Genomic DNA, 16,800 nt, shown 5'->3' with positions numbered 1-16,800 from the left:
ACATTCAACCCCGGTCTACAAGGTCCCCTTGGACGAAGCAACCCATGGCTGCCGACAAGGATCCTTCCGTCAGGTTGGGTCGACTACCTCCTCTGACTAAGTAGACCAGGGACCACGATGGCCCGGGATGACGGAACCATGGGATCTTGATCGGGTCTATCATCCATTCCCCCACCATCCGCTTTAAGTGCTAGATGGTGAAATTTCTACTTTAAATATCAAACTCTCTCTAAATTCCCAAATTCAAATCCAGTTCTCAAGTACCCAAATCAAAACCCAATTTCCAAATCCAATTTCTATCAGTATCCAATCTATTGCTGCTACTATATGCCAGATACACGTATCTCTATACGTATCTGATTGACGACTAGCCTTAATCGAAAGTTCTCTCGTGATCGGGAGGGGTAATTAACTATAGGGGCTTGCGCCTATAGGAAACCAGAACTCGGATCATATAAGTCCTCACAAAATGAGGGCGAAATCTCTGGGTAGTGTCTTATCTACAAACCCATCTGCCTTCCAAAATTTACCTCGGAACTTAGTTCGTTAAAACTCCCTCGTCGAATAAGAAGAGCGTGAGCGGAGGCCGGGGCCGAATTTTTGGAGCCCACATTCCCTTGTTGCAATCCACTGTTTTGGGGTTGATTTCGCCCAGATTTTTCTTTATTCCTGCTTTTTTTCTTCAAATTAGTGGTAGGTGTGCTTGCGAACTCAAGTATTCCCTTAGGGTTACTTGCGAACTCAAGTATTTCCTATCACTACCCTATATCCATAGGTTTGTTAGACAACCAAAACTTAGTCATTCACCATGAGCAAATGCAGGTCCATGAATATTGTTAAGTTGAGGACTGCGAGAGCGACTTGACTTATTATCCTCTCTTGATCCTAAACCCATCATCTGTGCTCTAATAGCAAATTGGCATAATACCACTTAACCGTGGCAACCTAATTCAAAAGCTTGAACTTATGGAGAAGGCACAACTGAGACTTTGAAACAAATCGTCCAAACGTCCCAAATCCAGAAGGGCACCACAATACCCATTAATCAATCATTCATAGTGGCCAAATGTAGGTTTATGACTTAATCCTAAATCATGACATTACAAGAGTTATATTGTCCACTTGATGGTCATGTGTCTGTGTATGCTTTATGGATATGCCCTAAAACATTGTATTCATTCCACAATCAAAAATACAAAGAGCTCTAGTGAATAAGACAGCAATTTGCTCTGTAACATGGTATTGGCGCCAAAGTAGCCATAACTCCTTAACCTAATCCCACGAGTCCGCTCCTAGTCTCACGACACCTTGTATTCATTCCACTGTTAAAAATACAAAGACCACTAGTGAATAAGATAATAATTTTCTCCTAAAACATGCTGTGAGAACCAAATTAGCCCCAACTATATATATCGATTCCATAAGTCCGCTTCCACACTCACTCACAATGCTTGAGAGTCTATCGACTTAAACAAAATTAGCAAGCTTGGGTTCTTAGGTTTGTTGACGTTTATTTTAGCGTCGAACTCAAATTGGGCTCGATCACACTCGATCAAGCGTCGTCAAACTAAAATTGACCCAAATCAAGTTTTAATTTAATCAAATTAAACTCAATTTTATCAAATTAAAATCAAATCGATCAAATCGACCCAAAATCGGTTCAAATCGAACCTAATCAAACCTCTTTGAGCCTCTTCGAACCAAATTCAACGCAATTCAATGCTAATTTGAGTCAAATTTCGCAAAATTGGCTCGATCAGACCCAAATACCTAAATCAGTTTTAGTCAAGTTCAATTTGAGCTCAAAATCAGCCCAATTTGACTTTCCAAATCAGAGATTTGAATTGACGACCTCGATCTCCTCAATTTCAGATGTTTGTACGTGCCGCTTCTCTTCAAATCACGCAGTGGGATTTCTGACCCTCGGGGATATGAAATCTGAGAGTAGAGCTTTATTCCGCGCATAGAGAGAACGAGATTAGCAGCATTAGCGTGTCTTCTGCTTGGGTGACCTAGCCGAATAGAGACATGAGAGGGAAAGAGGTGTTCGGCCTCTCTTGCATGCGCGCATCCCATATAGAGCGTGAGAGAGGCAAACGAACAATTTGTTCGCCTTGCTCATGCGTCTGTCCCAGAGAACAAAGGAACGGAGCCTTGCAGCTCTGTCTTGCTTGTGTGCTGGTCTTCTAGCTGAGGCAGGAGGAGGCGAAGGCGGAAGTCCTTTTCCTCGTACACGTGCGGCCCGGCAGAGGTAGCCAGCTTGGTCGGCTAGGGTTCGGACAAAGCAGCTCTTCCGGAAGCCCTCTGCTGCGTGCGATTGACTAGAGGCGGCTAGGACCAAGCAGTAGAAGGCTTCTTCTCCCGTGTACGTGTGTTGAAGCCCGACCACACTCGAGTAGAGCAGGGCTGTCGGGCGGCTTCCCCTTCACAACAGAGGATTTGGGAGCTTCAGGTTTGTTGTCTTCCCTCTCTTCTTACACTCAAGAAGGGCATGGGGGTTTCTTCCTCCATCATCTTTGGCGGCCTCAAGACAGTAAGGAAAGTAGTTAGAACATTATGGACAACAGTTTAGAGCATCGTAGACAGCATAAGCGACTTCCAAAAGCACTCAAACAATGGATACAGCAGCTTGGACACCTTGGACAGCAATTTTCTCCTCCCTCCCTTTGATTTCTTCTCGCCTTTTGATAAGACGAGTGGATAGTTGTTGGCGCTGTGACAACCCGACGAGGTAATATCCCTTAAAACTTAGTATACCCCTAAGTCTTTTGGCCATTTGATGTGGTTGACGTCCCACGAACCCTTAGGTCCATAGAAACCTTGCATTTAAATTTCTAAAACCCAAAATAACCGCTGCCTTTTTCGTAAAACAGTTGAAATCCGGTGATTTCTATTTGTTGGCTCTCATGTGAGAGTTCGAGGAGGAGGATGATGTGCGTAGAGGTGTTGGATTGGTGTCCAACACCTTTCAAAATGCATGATATCGCATTCATGTTGCATCTTCTCCGTCACCTACCACTAAACCCCAAAGTTTAGAAGATTTCATTTGATGATTGAATAAACAACAAAACATATATCCTTTCCAAGGTCACGTGATTTGTTTTATCTCTTAGATTTGTGTGTTATAACAAAATTAACACACATGCATAAGAGGCTTGCATCATTAACACTTGTGACTTTCTCCGAAATTGCTAAACATTCAAGTGTGCACTTTAATTAGTCTATACATTGGTGGAGTTTTTCAAAAACACTCGTGTTGAAGTTTCAAAGTCCATAATGTATAGGTAAACTTGAAGTCATCCTTGATGATTCTTCCAAATTTTGAGAGATGAAACAAGTAAAATATTAATCCAAATTTCTGCATACTTAATCCAATTAGTTTGCATCATTCAAATCCTAAATGAACGCATGCTGAGGATTCATTTGCTAAGATTGTTGCATGCCTAAGATTCGTAAAATCACAAACATGTTTATCGAGTTCATAAATGCTTTAAAAACAAAGGTGGAGTGTTATATGGCATCCAAAAGCTCATAGATTATACCCCCATCACACATTGAAGTTTGTTAAAGATGTTTGGTGTAATTTCCAAGTTGAAGGGTTGAATTCAAGGACAAATAATTTAAGCATTTGATTTTAGAACCTCCAAAAAGTCGTAAGAATAAATCTCTCTTATCCAAATCTTCTAATCATGCCAAAAATTGATTTAAGAATCTTTTTTCAATGCATTGGGAGCTCTCTAGTAGATCCTTCTATTCCTCATGCATGATGGTTTGGAGCATCTCAAGGATCCAAAAACTTCATTGCATGAATCATTTTAACTTATGATCAAAATCCTAGGTTCATGTCATTTTATTTGTTAATACAAAATCAATAAGCAAACTTTTCTCCTCTCTTTCATGCATGAACAATTTGGAGCATCTCAATGCTTCAAATATTTCATTGCATGATCTATCAATCATCCACTCTCTCCTCTCATATATGATGATTTGGAATTCTCCAAAGTTCTAACATATCATTATATGAAGAACTTGGAGCTTAGAGCAAGCTCCCTCTATCATTCGTTGAGACACAAAATCAACGAATGAATATCCTCAGGCCTAGGATTCTGATCTAGCCTATCACATTTGCCTAACCTAACATAGGTAAATGATCTTGCGTCTTTGAGTACAAAAATCGATGATTGCCTCTTGATTTGTAGTTCTAAAACTATAAATTATCTTTAGACCTGGGTTGCTACTTGTCTATTGGGATAGATCTGAATCCACCTTAGCTAACGGAGGGTTTTATGCCCATCAAATATACTCTATAATTCATTGCTCAAGGGTTTTATGCCTTTAGGGAACATATGGGCTTTAGCCGTGATCGTAATATAATAGTGTCACTTTGTGACAAAACAACCCGATCAGAGGCCACGTGCCACATCCCTGCTATCAAGAGACTATTTAATGATGAATCTTAATGATACACCCCGACGCACATTCGTTCTTTATGAACTGAGGTTAATTTCAAATTTATCACCCCCAACAAACGATTGCGGAAGATGAATGATTTTTAGTTTTAAGTTTTTAGGTGATATTAAGAACTTTTGACTTTTATTGGATTTGAGATTTGACCCCTCCGATTGAGATTTTATGTCAACGCAGTCATCATCGGAGTAAATGTTAAGGTCATTTGTATTTTTGTAAGATTTTGGGAGGCATTTTGTACTTCCAGTCATGTCAACTCCGATCCTTTCATGAAGGATGAAACTTGAATATTTGACCCCATGCAGCATTCTCGAATCGTTGGATTTGGGACTTAGATGTGACGATTGGAGCACATGCGATTTTTGTTTAATTTGAAAATATAATGAGTATTTAAACTTGCGCAGCATTCTCAAATGTTGGCATTTAGAAATTTATTGCATTTGTCAGAGCACATGCAGGAATTTGTTGCACTTTAGTTTAATGAGGCATATTTAATACATAAGGGGGGGTTTAAAATATTTAAATATGATCCATCTGCGCAAGTGATTTTGTTTAGAAAATGCCCGAGATCTCATTTTTAAGGGCCTACGAACGCCTTCTGTCTGCTTGCACACATGTTGCGGATCCGGTGGGGTTAAAATATTTTTAATGAATTTGTGATGTTTCTTGGAGTGAAACATTTTGGTGAATCAAGGTTGAGTCCTAACTTTAGTACATTTGTACACAATCAAATGAATCATGGCTTCATTATATCTTTAAATTTCATGAACTAGAAAGTGATCTTCAAGTCTCTAATCATTGTGGCATAAATTTTAACTTTCTAGATCAACAAAATTTCTTTACCCCTTCTTCTTATGTATTTGTGACATACCTCCTAACATAATGATGGGTAATTATCACAGAAGAGTACTGAAAAGAAGCTACATAAGGCTCTTATTAAGATGTTAATAGCATAGGAGTGATCTAGTGTATTTGTGTCAAAAAAAACATCTCATAGCATTGACATAATTCTTTGAATATACTTGCCCAAAACTATTGATTAAAGAGCGTCATGTATATCTAATTGACAATAGAATGACTCTTGTACATCAAAACTCATCATTGTAAAGAGACTTATAACTATAAAAGGTTGATCCCATAGAAAGAGAATGCCACTAAGATTCTTAGTTTGAATGAAGTTTTCTCAAAATTCTTAAAGAACCAACTCTAATCATACATTGCTAAGATGAGAGGAGATGCATGATAAATGTTTTCAAGAAAATAGTATAGTGGCATGATTTTGATTTGGCTAAAAGATGCATCAAATCAATATGGTTTGATTTCATGTAATCTCAAAATTGTACATTACCAAATTCTCCCCGAAGAATCAATTAAAGTCAATCAAATGTTAATTTCCTTGAATTTTTTAAGCAAGGTTGTGTCTCTTGCCATTAACACAATTTGCATTGTCTGGTTTAAATTGATTTAATATTGTTCTCCAGTTTGATTGTCACAAGCATTTATCTTATATGTCACCAGTACATGCACTATCATTTGTTCAATGGTTTAGTTAAATGAAAACACTTTACCTCCCTCTTATTTTATATGTTCTAATTAATTAGAAATTCTTGCTCGACTTGATGGTGTAGAGCCCTTCTTTTTTTATTAGAATGATTATTTATTAATCATATAATTTAAATCATTTAGAATGATTAAATTTGTTTCAAATTAGGTTCGTGTTTTCCAAAATTCACAAAGTTCATAATTTTTGAGAAATTTTCAGCAACCTTTTGGCATCCCCTCCCAACGCCGGGAGGTAAGGAGTGCATTTGCCCTTTCAAGTCCGCCCGGCTGGAGTGAATCAACGGCTAGGGGCTTCGGGACGTTGTCGGGTCCCGGAATTGGTCTTCAAAACTTTGATTGGCGATGATTGGTGGTCGGAGATTGTCGAAAATTGCATTTTTAGAAATTTTGGATAAGTCTTGAATTTTTGAGAAAATTTCGACAGCCTTCTGGCGTCCCCTCCCCGACGCCAAGAGGTAAGGAGGGCATTTGCCTTTGGGCTTGACTCGGCCGGAGCGAATCAACGGCAAGGAGATTTGGTCTTCAAGTCTTCAATCCCTCGGTTGGATAAACTCGACGACCGAGAGCTTCGAGGGACCGAATTAAACCCCGGGACCATATTTTAAAATTGCGCAATCCGAGGAGCACCTCGAGGCACGCCTTTGCGCAATTTGCTCCAAAATAGCCTCAAAGCCTAGGCAATTCTCAAGCATCATGAGGTTTACGCCTCAGGTGGAGTGAGGTGCGCCTCACTAGCATTATTGCACAATTTCCTTTGAGGTGTATGCCTCTAATATGGGGGCCCACTTACTTAAAAAACCTCTTAAATTCTTCATTATACCCACTGACCCGACCGAATACCCACTTACCTGACCGAAAACGTCAACTGAAGCCGCGCAGGAAGCACGCAGACGCCCGATCCGGCTCTCCCGCACGTTCCCGCCGGCGCCACCCTTCGCCGGTGAGTCCTTTGTTTCAGGCCGCCCCTCTACATCACTTCTTCAAGTGTTCTTAGGGTTTTTTTTAAGTTTAGGGTTTGATTTTTCAACTTATAAGAAAGCTATGGTCATAGTTCTCGGTACCGCTATGTACATGCTCGATACCACTACGTACATGCTCGGTACCGCTACGTGCATGCTCAGTACCGCTAGGTACATACTCGGTACCACTAGGTACATGCTCGGTACTACTAGGTATATTTCCATACAAAGGACTTATGAACTTTAAAAAAAAGCAGAACTTCAAAATTACTCTTACAAATAAATGGGTCTCCAGGTTGAATCCCGCCAAGGGGCAGCGCCCCCTTAGACCCCCGGCAGCCCGACATATTGTTGTATTCATCATCTTTAGTAATAGTTGTTAGTGTTAGTTTGCTTCTTCATGAGTGCATGCTTTGATTGGAAGACATTGGATTCTATAGGAGAGGAGGAAGTGGTGAGGACTTTAAATGTGAATTCTTGTCTTTTGGACAATATTATTTCATATTCATGATGAGATAGATTTGTCATTATCAGACTTGTAACTAGAGGATCTAAATGTGGACGTCTAGAGGGGGCGAAGTAGAACAAGTGGGCACATCCACTAGTACCACACCACACACATCCACTAGTTCTACAGCACAACAAGAAACTAAAGGTATTCCATAACTTCTTATGTGCTATATATATATATATAACATTGAAGATGATGAAGATATGACATTCATAGATACAATTGGAGAAGAAGATTCCCTTGAAGATCAATTTAGTGATGAGACATGATTTAATTTAATATGTTCATTCTTATTTGTACTATGGGAGTTTTGATAGATATATATTTTGTGATTCTGTACTTTTGGACATGATCTTATTACATCTATTTTCTTACTTTCCATTAATTTTACTTGTCATTTAGATGTTTTTATTGTATGATAAAATCTTACTATTATTTACATACTAAAACTCTTAAATTCTCCTTTACGCAATTCTTCGTCCGTGAGGCTTACACCTCACACAGCCTCGAGGCTTACACCTCGCCTCAAGGATGAAAAATGGCTCGAGGCTTATTTATGCAATTTTAAACGTTGCCCGGGACTTCCTTCAAGTCTTCCCACCTATTTGAAAATCCCTTTCCTCTTTTATTTTTATTTGAGTATGGCTTCCTAATGTATGCGAACCGAGAGACCCTTACTTGTGGGATTTTTTATCGTGAAACCCAAATAGAGAGCCAGAAGGACTTTCAATTTCTATCGCCTACCCCTGATTATGTCGTATGAGAGATTTTTATCGAGAGTAGTTATGCTGTGTGAATGTGGGTAGAGTTGTGGGATCTTGCGACAGTTAGGTCGATAGTTAAGTTTGGTTGGAAGTTTTAGGTCAGCATAACTCATAGGCATGTCTACCTTTTCCTATTAGATAGACATTTCTCTCTTATCCAAATATTAAGAGAACTCTAAAACATTTAAGAAAATCACCCAAGTCCCTTTGATACAACGAACAATCAGTCCACCCTAAAAGGTAAATAGTTGCATCATTATATCTTAGGACTCATAAATAACAGGTTTGCCTAAAATAAGCAATGATTACTTTATAAGTTATTCATAAACCTTTTAAATATGAAACCTCTAAATGTCATATAAATCTTTAATTCATAAACTTAAAATGTAATCACCCTTAGTTTAAGATTAAATATCTTCATTCCAAAATACAATCAAATACCTTTCATAGTGTGACATGTCACACAAGCCTCACACAATTAGGTGTACAGCCCTTATGCATGTTAGGATTATGATTTTTTTTCTGCGCATGTGTTTGATGATTTGGTGTGATGATTATTAGATTATCTGCATTGTGTATCATATATATATCTTTTTTTTTGTCCTTACAAGTGGCCATGTTCAAGAAGGGATAAAATAAGTCATGATTATTCTAATATTATTTGCTTGCAGGCACTGCTTAAAACACCCAAGAGACATGGCCACTAGGATAATGTTGCTATGTTTTCATAACAACTTAGTTTTCATAACTATGTTTTCATATCATGTATTTTTTTATGATTCCAAAATATTATTGTATTGATTAATATTTCTCCTAACATATATTGAAAATATTACTTTTGTTGTTTGTGTATACTAACGTTTCAGGGAAATCATATTCTAGACAGTTGAAGACTTCAAGATAGATTAGACTAGGATTAATTGCATTTGAAGTTTGTACTTTGTATACTTTTCTTGAGTCTGACAGAGTGTGATTGTAATTAGATAACCGTGCACACACACACTGGGAGAGTGTAAAAATTTGTAATTTTTAAAAACAAATCGTACTGTATGATTTTGGATCGTACGGGATGATTTCACCTGAACGTTCCTCCATAAAGCAGTTAATCAAACCATGTCAAAAAAAAATCTAAGTCTTGTTCGTATTGTACGAAGTTACCTTCGTACAGATGACGTGTAGAGTACGAAATAGAAACATACAAGTTCGTCCCAACAAACTCCTATTTTTTTTCTAAATTGTTAATATTGTACGATCTTAGGTTCGCACAGATGACGTCCAGAGTACGAAATGGTTGAATATCTTTTCGTCCATACGAACAAGTAAATTTTTTTTGAATTGTTCGTACTGTACGATCCTAGGATCGTACAAACAACTTCCAGAGTACGAAATGGACTCGTCCATTTTCATACCAAATGAAACATGGTTTGATTAAAACATATCGTACTGTACAATATGGGATTCATACAGTACGTTATCCAGTGTACGAAATCGGTTTGTACTGAATAGTACTGGACAAATCTGTTCATTTTTTAATTGATCGTACTATACGTTGTCAGAACATACACAGGTCAATAAGAGTAAGAAATTGGTTTGTACTGGATCGTGCGAGCAAATTTTGAACTATTCATACGTACGATCTTCGATTGTATTGTACGATCATGGACGGTCAAATTGAAATTTTCAGTTTTTTAGATGATTTTTTGTGTCTTTCATATATAAAGTCCTTAAAAACTGATTGGAACGAATGCTTCTTCTTTTTTTTCTTTGAGAGCAAATGTGAGAGTGCTTAGGGAGAGTGTTTGAGAGTGTGGAAAGACATCTTGCAAGTGAAATTTGTGATGGGTTCACAAGGTTGCTCAAAGGTGAGGATCTCTTTGTAATTATTGTCGAATCTCTTCCTTACTTCTTTGAAGTTGCTTGAGAGAAGATCTTTGGAGAAGATCCGGTTCTCTGCCAACACCATGAGGGTGGGAAAGGACGACGGTTCTCTGATGACACCATGAGGGTATGAAAATACGACGGTTCTCTGCCGACACTTAGAGAGTGTGAAAGGATGATTGTACTTTGTCGCCTCGGGGATTGATGGAAGAGATGTGATTTGTAAAGGCTTCTCCGCCTTCCTGTGGGAGCAAAAGGAGATTCACTTTGGTAATAGTGGAATACCTGAAGAGGGAGCCTTCAGGGAGTGGACGTAGGGTTAATTACAAAAAGAAAACCACTAATTTAATCAAAAATTATCTCAAGTATCAAATGTTTGCGATGTAATTAACCACAGGAGCATTCATATCCCGGAATAAAATAAACTCCATTCAACTAAATATTGAATGGGGGAATCTATGTTTAAATTATAAATTTTATTATTGAGTCTATAAGGAAATGATATTTTTGTCATATATCATCTTTCTTATGTCGTGCTAGATTACAAAATATGCAATCCATTGAGGATGACAAAATTTCTCCAACAAAGTTCAACAAAGTTATGCCAATATTGACCTTCGCAATAGCACAATAGATCATTCTTTGTTTATCGAGCGTACACATTTGGCTTTGTCATATAAATTGTTTATCTTGATGATGTGGGAGCAATGTAAAAGGAATCATTGAGGTAAAATACTTGCAAAAGTGTGTTGTCACTAAAAACTTGGGATGACCAAAGTACTATTTCAAGTTATAAAAAAGGGGTATTCTTTTTTAAGAGGAAATATGCATTTGAGCTTCGTGAATAAATTCACCCTTAAGTTACAAACTCATTAATACCATATGAAGACTTAGACTACTTCTGATAATAAAGAGCACCTTGATGATTCGCCTTGATAGCAAAGATAATTTGATAAATTAATTTATTTTCCTTTTACTAGTCTAACAATTCATACTGCAATGATGCTATTAGGCATTAGCTAAGAAAAAATTCATTTAGGTGTACCCTAAAATATTGCAATCATTGTATGATTATAAGGAGAGCGATGGGATCTCCAATGAATAAGAGACGGCATTTTTCTCCTTTAACACAAAACCCTTCTCTTGAACTACACTATTGAAAATAGCCATGATTTTTTTTATATTATGATAATTTGACCTTGCATTGACTGTAAAGCAACAAAAAGTATGAAAATAATGATTTTAAGCCCTCGTTAGAAAGTTTTGAAAATTAAAACATTGAATTTCTGCTAAATATAAAATTTGATGTCCATAAAACATTCATTCTATTCAAACAAGTATGTTACACAGGAAAATTAGTTATTACAGCCATGCCAAACTAATATTGAAACTTTAACTATTTTTTCCCCTAGGTGCTTTATTAATTAGTGGTTACAAAATTTTATAAATAATTACTATCTATGGTGTCACGCTAAGCTTGCTAACATGTGCTTCCTACAAAGCATGGTATCAAAAGTAAATCAAAGTCCTAAAAATAAAAAAACATGTCATTCAGCCTTATCCCAACTATTTGGGATTTGGCTCTATCAATTCCTGACCTCTATTTTTACACACTTCTAGCCTAGTTACCATAAGTCTATTGATTCTCCTGCCTAGTCCTTCCACATTATATTTATATATCTTTATTATTGTTGCATCTTCTACCTTCATTGTACATGCCTAAATCACCTAAGTCCACTTTCTAATACATTATTTTAATATGAGCTACAACTACCAATATGGCTTCATTTGGGAAAGTTTTTTGTTCCTTTTGTGATAAGAAAAACAACCAAAAAATGTACAGTAGGAAGATGCTTTTTACACAACTTTTTCAAACTTGACATAGAAAAACTGCTTTAAGGGAATCATGTTGAAATTGTGATTTAAGAAAATAGTTTTTGACAGTAAAAATTAAAAAGTATAAACCCTCCCAAATCAAGCATATATCATCTATCCATCTATGCTTAAAGATTCAGCTCAAAGCAATTCTTAAAATGCCATGGATGTAACATGGAGCTCTCAGGTTTGAGTCTTCACGGAAACAAACTCTTTGAAAACGCAAGTGTAAGATTCAATGTATTAAACTTATTTTCAAACCTGCACGATACCTACACTGGGTACATCATTTTACCAAGATATATTTCCTAGTATGGCCACATCTCCTAAAATTCTCATTTTTACCCCATTTAAGTTGGCTATCAATGACTTTCCAATTTTCAATACATAAAATATAGTCAATCTAATTATAAACGCATATATATATATATATATATATATATTATGCATGCTATTCTTTTATTGCATAGTACCCAAATGCACTTCTCTATTTTGACACCCAAATTTAAGTCGAAAAGTTATATTATTTTCTATATCAATATCTTTTGTATAATAGATTCAAGATACTTAAATATGTCATTTGATCTTTCAATAATATTGAATGATAATTATCAATTTCACATCTAATAAAAGTACATAACTGGTTATTATATACTCAATGTTTGATTAACAGATAAGTATCTTCTAAAGTTCATATTAATAAGATCATGTATGATCCCACATAAAAAATAGATTAAATTATTAAATTATGAAATTAAATTATTAAATAAATAAATAATTAGGATGAAAGATATACAAAGCAAATATTATTTAGTTAGAGGTAGCTCAAATAGATGCAACACCAACAACATTATAAAGCCTTTATCCCACTAAATGAATCTTTTTTCTCCATTGTATTTTGTTAAGAGTCAAATTATCATTTTAATCTAATAAAGAAAGGCCATTCTAATATTTTTTAATTAAATCTTTTTAAGTCTACCGCTACATTTCTTAACATAAGCAAAATCTAATGCATCTACTCTCCTAACTTGGTCATCGAAAGGCTGTCATTTTATGTGACCAACCATCTAAGACGACTCTCTCTAATCTTATCTTCCTAGAGCTACTCCAACCTATTCACATATATGCTTGTTTTGTTCCATCTCTAAGAGTAAAGCCACGCATCCACCTAAGCATCCACATCTTTGCAACATTTAACTTAATATTATGCTTCTCTTTTAATGGTCAACATTCTTCACCATAAAGTATTGCAGGTCTCACCAATATCTTATATAATTTTCCCTAAAGTTTGACGAGGACTGTTCTATCACACAACAAGCCCAATGCATTTCTCCACTTCAACCATCCAACTTGACTTCTACTAATAATATCCCCATCTATTTCACCATCAGTCTGAACAATAGATCCAAGATATCTAAAACATATACTCTTATTAATGACTTGATCCCCCAAAGTCACAATCTCCTCACTAGGTTTATTGCTACTAAAATTATACTCTATATATTCAATTTTAGATTTACTAAAATGAAAACCTTTAGACTCTAAAGTTGTCCTCCATAATTCAAGTTTATCTTCAACTCCCTCGCTAGTCTTATCAACAAGAAGAATATCATCAGCAAATACATCAGGGTACAAACTCTTGCAAATATCTAGTGAGAACATCCATGACTAAAGCAAAATGATATGGGCTTAAAGCTGATCCTTGATGTAATCCAACTAAAATAGGAAAATACTTGGTCAAACCATGTTGTGTTTGAACATAAGGAACAACTCCAACATGCATATACTTAATAACTTGAATAGAAGCATTATTAAACCCTTTCTTTTCTAGAACTCTCCATACCACATCTCTTGAAACTTTATCATATGTTTTATCTAAATCAAAAAATATCATATGTATATCCTCCTCATTCTCTCTATACTACTCCATCAAACCTCTCAATATAAGCATTATTAAGCTCAAATAGTAAGAGCCGATTAAAAATGCATGCAATCATAAAACCTAGAATTTTAACAAAGCAATTAAATGTGAGTATGGTGAATTTATTTCGTATAGTTTCATAACATAATAAATGCAAATGAGAGCTTTAGTTCATTTAAGTCGTATCCTCTATCACGTCAAGAAATCCATAAATGTGGGCAAGTAGGCCTCATTAACTTTGCAATGGAGTAGAAAAGGAAATTGTAAATGCACATCTTTAATTGCATCCACAATTTCTAAGGATTATAAGCGTTACAAGTTGTCTGTGTTCCTTTGCTTGACCATTTTTCCTCAACCAAAACACCCTTAAATTAAGAATTAAAACATCATTGAGCACTTAAGATGGGAGTGTTAAGAAGGTTGGACAAAGGTGGACCAAAATGCTAATCTGAGACTACTAAGAAGATGGTGTTTATCCATGAGCTTTCTACTTACATTATTTTTCCTTTTTTTCCATTCTTCTTCCTCCCCCTTATCTTTCATGAGGTCCTTTTTTTTCCATTCTTCTTCCTCCCCCTTATCTTTCATGAGGTGAAAATTTCAGAAGAATTTCAAAATAGTCCCCAAACTATTCATGTATGGACAAGCTAGCCCCATAGTATTATGTTGCTCCAATTTAATCCTCGACTATACAAAATTGATTCAAAATAGTCTCTCATGTTGTAATTGTGATATAAAATTGATCCTAATTTAGTCTCTAAGAAACCATTTTGAAACAATTTTGTATAGTCAAATGATTAAATTGAAGCAACATTATACTCTAGGACTAAAATGGCCATATACGAATAGTCGGGGAACTATTTTAAAATTTAACCCTCAAATTTTAATAAGAGTAAATCCTAATATACATCATCTAGAATCCAATTACACAGCAACGAAAACTTTTGTTAGCAATTAAGTAGAATTGGTCCTACGGTTGTGATAAAGTTACATCAAGGTAAATCCCATCAATCTTTAAGCGTCCATATTATTCACACAAAGCAAGAGTCCTAAGGCCAGTAAACCACACCCCAGCTTCAATCTTTGCACATCGAAAGTTAATAATAAGATGATCGTCAGAAGCACAGAGATCCTATAAAGGGACACAGAACAAACTTAAGTGCGCAAAAAAGATCAAGTGTCCTTTAAAAGTTGCTTTATATTAAAGAAAATGACAAATAATCTTTATAAAGTTGCATGTATGTGTGGAAAACAGGCTGAAAACCAAATAAAAATGAACAAAAAAATTTGCAGAGAGAAAGGACTTATATTCAACTATAAATTTTGAAAAATAAACAGCATAATTTTAGAGGAACCTTGTTGTGGATGAGATCTTACTTTTTTTTTGTCTAGGTACAGCTCTTGACGAAGAAGTTAACTTCAAAGTCCTCTCTCTGCTGCTAGAAAACCAAATCAATGATGATTCATCCTACAAAAATTTCAGTACGGATTACCATGGAGCAGATCTTTTCTAGTGATTATTAACTAGGCTGCATGATTGTGCAACGTACAGACATAAAAAATGATAACAAAAAATGTCATCAAAAGTTCTAATTTAACCCAGTTTCCACATGTGCCAACAGAATCAAACAAAGGCCTCCTGTTGTAAGATAACCAAATTGATCTCCTTCAGCAACTAATATTGGATTTTTCCAACAATGCATAGCAATAATACAACATTGGGCAAATTTATACTACACCCTACACAGCCAAACAATGAAATATTAATCAACTGATCCTATAAGAAGAAGGTATACTAGACATGTTCGATCCATTTTAGATTGAAGCAGCTCGCACATGCCGCCTTAGGAAGCTACAAAAGTAATCTTCCTTAGTTTTCCATGGAAGTTATACCAAGAGGTGCAAGAATTAATTCAACCTAAATACAATTTTTTTTGTTTAGAACCCCATGAAAAATCAAATTGAAGCAATCTTGGCAGACTAGCAGACTAGAAAGGTTCAATAATAAATTGCAGGTAAAAGAAAAAAATATCTTGATTCAAGGAACTATGATGCAATCAATTATGTAATACCAACTGCCCCAAGTTATCAATAGATCCCATACACCAGTTTGCAGTAGACCATAATGAAATTGATGATTGACTTGGTGTGAAATGAATAATTCAAACAGCTAAAGGATACAGGAAAACCAACAACATAAAGTCTTTATCCCACTACGTGGGTCGGCTACATGAATCCTTTTTCTCCATTGTGTCCTATTAAAGGTCAAATTCTCGTTTAAATCTAATAAAGAAAGGTCATTCCTAATATTTTCTAACCAAGTCTTTTTAGGTCTGTCTCTACCTTTATTAACATAAGTCAAATCTAATACCTCTACTCTCCTAACCGGGTCATTGGAAGGCCGCCGTTTTATGTGACCAAACCATCTAAGGCGACTCTCTCTAATCTTATCTTCTACTGGAGCTACTCCAACCTTTTCACGTATATGCTCATTTTGTATCCTATCTCTAAGGGTAAAGCCACTCATCCACCTGAGCATCCTCATCTCTGCCACACTTAACTTAGTATTATGCTTCTCTTTTAATGGCCAACATTCAGCACCATAAAGCATTGCAGGCCTCACTACAATCTTATAGAATTTTCCCTTAAGTTTGAGGGGTACATTTCTATCACATAACAAGCCCGATGCATTCCGCCACTTCAACCATCCAACTTGAATTATGCTGATAATATCACAATCTATTTCACCATCACTCTGAACAATAGATAATTACATTACAGAGAAAAAAATAGCAGCGATTATAATTCACATATCAACATATACAATCAGCAGAAGCGTCCAAAAGGTCATATACAATAGCC

At 36.0% G+C, this 16,800-nt stretch overlaps 1 protein-coding gene across 3 annotated transcripts in view; it reads right to left on the bottom strand.

Moving 5' to 3' along the window:
* Positions 1 to 16,800, bottom strand: part of LOC110103919 (PH, RCC1 and FYVE domains-containing protein 1) — a 39,830-nt gene that overhangs the window by 15,823 nt on the left and 7,207 nt on the right. For 2 of the 3 annotated variants that reach the window (XM_020832805.2, XM_020832806.2), the window contains exon 2: positions 15,316 to 15,406. The gene's annotated coding sequence lies outside the window, so the exon portion shown is untranslated. Of the gene's footprint in view, positions 1 to 13,372; positions 13,375 to 15,315; positions 15,407 to 16,800 lie in introns of all 3 variants that reach the window. The other variant, XM_020832807.2, reaches the window with a different exon arrangement.

This window comes from Dendrobium catenatum, unplaced genomic scaffold (genome assembly GCF_001605985.2).
Source record: "Dendrobium catenatum unplaced genomic scaffold, ASM160598v2 fragScaff_scaffold_697, whole genome shotgun sequence".
Taxonomy (NCBI): domain Eukaryota; kingdom Viridiplantae; phylum Streptophyta; class Magnoliopsida; order Asparagales; family Orchidaceae; genus Dendrobium; species Dendrobium catenatum.
The sequence above is the reverse complement of the archived record's forward strand: the minus strand, read 5'-3'. Positions and strand labels throughout refer to the sequence as shown.